The following is a 6,664-nucleotide window of genomic DNA, read 5'->3' as shown; positions in this document are numbered from 1 at the left end:
AGATTCAAGCACCCGCGTCCGTGTTCCGCGGCTTTAGGTTGAGGGGAAGGGGGTAGGAAATATTTTTGGAACTCGACAAATTTTTTCTCTCTAGTGTAGGCGCGTGGGAAGCGGCATAAAATCCTCAAATTTGTTCACCAGTGCCAGGATCTACTACCAATGCTAGATCTCTTTACTTCTAGTCTCATCTTACTTCCGCCTCGCTGAATAGCTAATCCACTCTGCACCACTCGCAATTACTAAGTGATAAAATAAACCATTTTGACAACTATCAAAATATCATTAGACTCAGTATCACCACACCTCAATTAAGAAATGCGTAAAATTGAATCGGAGTTTTTTTATCGAGCGACTGACCAGACGAAAAAAGTAGACCATATAGTAGATATACATTTTTTTCATATATAACACAGTGACCTGGATAAGTGAAGCGTATTGGTAGATATCATTCAATCGCGTGGCTCTCTAACCTATAACCTGGATTCCTGGAATGACAAGTTTATGAAGGACCAGTCAAAACTCGAACAATATATGTACCAAAGCAGAAAAACAACGCGGCAGCGGCGGGCCACGCACGGCTCTCCAACTCGGAAGGAAAAACAGAATTGGTTAGAGGACATGGAAGACGAGAGAGGAAAGGGTAGCGTATATTTCTAATCAAACAAGCCGTCTATTCTTCTATCACGGGCCATAAATTACGAGACGGAAGGCGGGACGTGAACTGACGATACGTCTTAAGCACTTGATACCCCCATCAGAGAGAAAGACCCGGCCGCTTCCAACGTTGCCAACCAAAGAAAGACACTATTTTATATCTTAGCGCAATAACAACGCAACTCCCTATCTCAAGAAAATTTGCCTTAACGGAAAAGTTCAGGTAACATAACATTATACCTTAAAAGAACGGCCTTTTTCCAAATATAAAAGGAATTAAATATTAATAAGAAGTGATATCTTGTTTTATTAGGGAGAAGGTATAAATTCGCCACATTTCCAGCATTATCTCGAGTCCAAACGTAGGTCCGGAGTTAATCCCCGCCTCTAAATTACAACCAGCATCTCATTGGTTCTTGAAAACTCACGTCAGCGCGACGAGAGTGACGAAAATCACGTATTTTCCGACTGAGGAGAGGCGAAATAACCCGGCCTCCTTTTACGTCCCCCTTGCATTTTGAAAGGGGGACTGGGACTATGGCGCGCGAATGCTTAGGCATCTTATACCTTCTCCCTAATAAACTAGATATCACTTCTTGATATTAAAAAAAAAACCCTTATCCCTCTCAGCCAGTGAAAATTCAACCAATCCAGAAGGGGTAAGAGGTTCGATTTAGCAGACGCCACTAAGAGAAATTCTTAAAAGTTGTACTAGGAAAACCTCAATTAAACACATTATTAAATACCAAAATTAATAACCATCTTCATACAAAAGAATATTGAATTATAATACCTTCCAACACCCTTTAAAACTAAATTAGAACGTTGCGTAAAGTTGACGCATAATTTTTCTTTTTAAACTTGGAAATAATGGGCGATGGAATAACTCTCAAAAGTCAAACCATGTTTTCTAATTACTTTAGTTCAATTTAAAGTTAGTGACTTCTCGCACTAACGGTTACGAGTGGATCCCTTATTCCAACGATTATACAAAAGAAAAGAGGGGTACAGAGCACGGAGGGAATAGGAGAGGTAACAAAAGAGAGAGAGAGAGAGAGAGGGTTAAAAAAGAAAGCAGACGTTTCCAGAGAGGATGACAGGCAGTGAATGATAGGGCTTCTCTAGTTCAGGGCGGCGGCTTATCAAAGTTTCATAAACGGTTAATGTCCGGCTATCAGTCAACGGGACAAACTGATTAGGTTCGCGCTCTAGTATTTTCACTGACCTCCCCCCCCCGGGCCCACGCGCACTCGAGTAATTCAACTCCCAGAGGCATATTATACCAATCAACGAGGGATAAACCTTACAGTCAAATCTGTAAAAAAATTATTTGTTGTCTGAACCGTAGCCCGACAGACGAGAGATGAACGAAAAGACACACGGTCCTTCCTACTTCAACTTAGCCGACAGTTACTTATTTGCCTTTTTGATACTAAGCCTAGTCTTTCCCGTATCTGATTCTGTCCCTTTCATCTATTTTATTAATCCCAATGGCCTCGTCAATTCTGACTTATTCTCTGTTTTCCTTATATTTGTGAGTAGAGAATTTGGCCACATAACACCGCTTCGCTATGTATATTATTTCCATAATTAACCAGGGGTTTTACTGTTACGGTGGCGCATTCAGTTTCGGAGTAGCTACAGCGCGAGAGGTCAGGTAGACGCGACTATATATTTAATAGAACAAGAATAAGTATGACACTCGACGGAGATTTGCTTTCATGGGGTAATATGGTTACGCGACTTGTCCACACGCAAAACTTCTATAACACCAGGGATAGATTTAATTTTAGAAGTAGGAATGGAGAACAGAGTAATCTGGGCGCGCGTCAAAGTCCCGGACTCCCTTTCACGGAACGGAGGGGTATTAAAGAAGAGGCGGGTCATAGCGACAGAGGAACTACGTATTTTTCGCCGTCCCCGTCTGCAACGTCATCAAAACGTAGTGTAAGTGAGCCAGTAAGATAATTTAAACTTTTCGTTACGTGTTGGAGGGATGGGCTCTATGCTGGCCTATGAGTCGGGCTGTAGTAAATACTATCCGTTCTCCATTCCTACTTCTAAAATTAGATCTATCCCTGATAACACGTAAACAAACCTTGCTTCAAAAATTAAGCAACTTTGCAATGGGAATCGTGTCTTACTTATTGCTATTACGTCGCTTAGGATACAACCTAAATAATTCCGAAACTTAGCCGGGTACATTTCTGAACAAGAGACCCGTAGAGATTCGGGATAACTACAGGAAACTTCGTGGAAAAGCCAGAATTTCTGCTATAAATTTTCTAACCGTATAAGGATTTAAACTTTGATGTCAAAGGTCATTCGTAGAAGATACACGCGGTAAAAATAAAAATATTTTAGTAAACAAGGTGTATATTCATTTTATATGATTAAATAAATTCACGTATAGACGGAGACCTATCTGTTTGCGAAATGATTTCCCCCTTTCCTTCAAAATTCGGAAGGCATAACCAAGTAAATTAACTCGTTTGATTATCGCGTCAAAAATAAGGTCCCATACTTCCGTCGTCACAGCCCACCGTGTCCTCATTTTGTCCCCAACTTTGAGGCGGCGATTAGGAATTACGGGCGGTTCCAATATCGTAAATATAAACTAGTCCGCAGACGTGCATGCTGGGTTTTAGTTTATCATCGACTTTTCAATGTAGCGAAACGTAATTAACACGAAAACAGATTCGGTCATAATTTTCAAGTCATTTCATTCCGGTGCTGCTGGAGGCTCGACAACACCTTATTGTATTTTAAACATAAATTAATTCCAGTTAGGCGCCGAGACAATACACTACGCGAGTCGCCAGAGGAGAAAATGAAGCCAGCCTTTAGGAGTCTTTCCAAATCCAAACAAGCTTGGAGGAATAATAAATGGATTAGTACTTTGATATTTATTGTTTATCGTTTGAACATTTCAGGAATTCAAAATACAACTCCGCTTAAATATTCATCTGGACCAATCTCTCGTAATAATTTAAATGAAAAATAATACGCCAATCTTGCATATATATAAAGAATTACCTAATAAGAAAATCAAATCACGCCTAAAATATGACACCTTACTTTGGTTAAAGTTTTAAGAGAAATATTAATTCCGCTAGAATGAGTTAAAAAAAACTGCGTGTAGAGGTAGAGGTCTTTTTCTTATCTTATATAAGCACACGTTCCTTATGGGACGAGAAAAAAAAATCTAATTAAATTTTAAATATAGGCGAAGGGGGCGTGGAACAACGGACTCTGTGATTCTAAATTAAAAGAGGACTAAAAGTGGGGTCCGCGAACCCCTAGGTCAGATCAGTAATATTTTAGTTTCAGAGTTGATGCCTAAAGATGCATGCACTGTTTGATTTTGAATGGTTCCAAAAAACATCATGCAGATATTTGGGACCAAAGACTACTTAATGTTTAGTGTCAATATGGACAGGAAACTGTTCTTGCTTTCCACTGCCTTAAAATACCGTCAACGACGCGTAGATTCACTAGTCCTCTATAAGGTTTATAAGATCTATGACGTAAAGTTTTTACTAGTGTAAAAGAAAACTTTAAGCAAACCAAACTATTATAGGTCGAAATTTACGTTACGTCCCGTATTAAAAAATAGTTATTGCTCATTTCATGTTGAGAATGCAATGGACAAGGGGTTTAAATACTAACAAAAGCTTATAAGTTTTGATCCATAAGTATGACGACACTACCTACACTTCGTAATGCCATAAGTAACATAATAAACATAAGTATGACTCTTCCTATTGTAATAATGCAAATTTCAAAATGAAACCTATAATCAACACTGACACTCTCACTTACATCAGGCCAGGACTTGCAACTCCGTCGGGTACTTCATGCTGGTCTTTGGCGAATGACATAGTTCTACAATTTTAGCCAATCACAATAAACCATCTCCTTGAACCTATTTGTGTCGGAAATAGCTCGTCTGCTATTTATTGTACAAGCTCGCGCGGTCGCGGTGTTTGTATGTTCGACTTTAAGATTGCCATAAGTCGGATATTTCAGCACCAAAAATGATAAGCCTTTTGAAGTCTAAATATTCGGTAACTAAATTTACCCAGTGCAACTTTCAACTTCGTAATCTGGCCGCGCTAAAGTCGGTAAAAGTCAATACAAATCAACTATATAACCAAGGCTTAGGACCGTTGACTCAATTCTCAATGGCGTCTGTTTAAACCTCTGAACCGGATTTTCGATATTGGCGGAAGTCGCTTCATTTTCCACCGCTAGGGGTCTCTGTGCTGGGCGCGAACTTATGATTACGTAAAAGGTCCGAAAATAGGTTTTTAGTTAGTTTTGGCTAATTGTCATACTTATGGTTATTATGTTACTTATGGTAATGCTAGAGACTTACAGCTCGAGCTAGTTCGAGAACGACAAGCGAGAATTGACTACACTCTCTTTTGCAGCCCCTTCTTCCTATTAAGCCTTTGACAGCGCCTCTTGCACCAGGCGTCGCTTTACCTCGAATCTATGACCTACGTCACTTCATGACAAGCTCCAGTTTGCAACCCTTGACAAACTTATGGAACATATCTTATGAACTTATGATACTAAATAGGAAGGCGAATAACCATTACTGTAAACTGAGTGTGAAATAAATCTAAGAAGAAAGAGGGGTATAAGAAAGTTGCTAACGCACGACTGGTGTTGTGAAGAGCGGTATGGCCATAATAGCAACTTTGCTAGCAAATGAGTCGAGAGAATTTGGGGGAATTGGAGGGGAGGCCTTGCCCCCGAAGTTGCTTCTCTCTTCAATTTTCCAGGTAATCAAACAAGCTAATACCGAAGACCGCTATTGCATTGCCTAAGAAAAGGGTTAACGCTTGACACCCTGAATTTTTATATATAGACAATGAATCTAAAAGAATTACCCTGACCTGCCAACATGCATGGTCGAAAGATTGCAAACTTGCCTTTTACGAGATCTTTTACCGCTTAATTTATGCCCGAATTATCTTTCCGAGTATTATACATTAAAAAAGGAACAATTTCTTACGAAAAAAATATAGACGATAAACCTTGACATTTATTAATGTAAGTTATATTTAAATCAAATTAATTTTTAAAGTATACCTTTCCATTTTCTCAATCGAAAAAATAAAATAATAATATCTACGAAAATAAATATTATTTAAGTGATTTCGAAAATAAATTGAACTTTAGCTCTTTCAGTTCGGAAATAAATTAAAGTCCCTGAGGGGAAAAACAACGGTTTAAAAATCAATAAAAAAGGTAAAAATCTGAATCTTTTAAAGAATTTTCCAAGTATATATAGGAAAATAAGAAAATAGGGCTGTATACTTGATACGTAATTCAAAAACAGAACCTTATTTATAACATAGTTCCAGGAAGAATGTTCGAAGAGCGACGGGTATAGGGGTCTTTTAACCGTGAGATTATTCAATTCCCAAATGAATATAGACTAACTTTAATAACAAACCCAGGTATAATCTTAAGTTACACTACTAAATACGCTTGGTTGAATTGGATATATTCGGGAAAGAGGTAAACCTAGAAGTGAGTCTATAGGAGACCGCATTATACCGACCATATATTGGTGTGGTCTTCTTAAAAAAGGCCAAGAAAGAAGAAAATAAAAAAAGAAAGTGGCGTAGATTTGGGAAAGGTAAATCGGAAGGGCGTGCGGGGAAGACATCGATCAAGAGGAGACTTGGAAAGGCAGTGGTTAAAGCGACATTTGTCAAAGTTTCTCGGCCTCTCATTCCACATAGAATTCTTAGGGGTGGAGGCTATATTCCACCAAGAAAATAAATTAACTCGAAATTATAACAAGAAAGTTCTCTAAAATCGCAATGCACTGATGGGGAAGTTAAAACGTGGCTAAATAATTTCTGTTTAATTTAATTCCAACCGTATTGGAGGACAATCTAACTGGCAAGGCCTAGCTACACATTCTCTCCTCTCTCTTGGTTGGAGATATACGCTTCCACAACCTGCATGGTCACTCTCTCTATGTAAGGCT

The sequence above is a fragment of the Phalangium opilio genome, unplaced genomic scaffold (genome assembly GCF_054372755.1).
Source record: "Phalangium opilio isolate 3A_F unplaced genomic scaffold, DU_Popi_V2 ptg000354l_1, whole genome shotgun sequence".
Taxonomy (NCBI): domain Eukaryota; kingdom Metazoa; phylum Arthropoda; class Arachnida; order Opiliones; family Phalangiidae; genus Phalangium; species Phalangium opilio.
The sequence above is the reverse complement of the archived record's forward strand: the minus strand, read 5'-3'. Positions refer to the sequence as shown.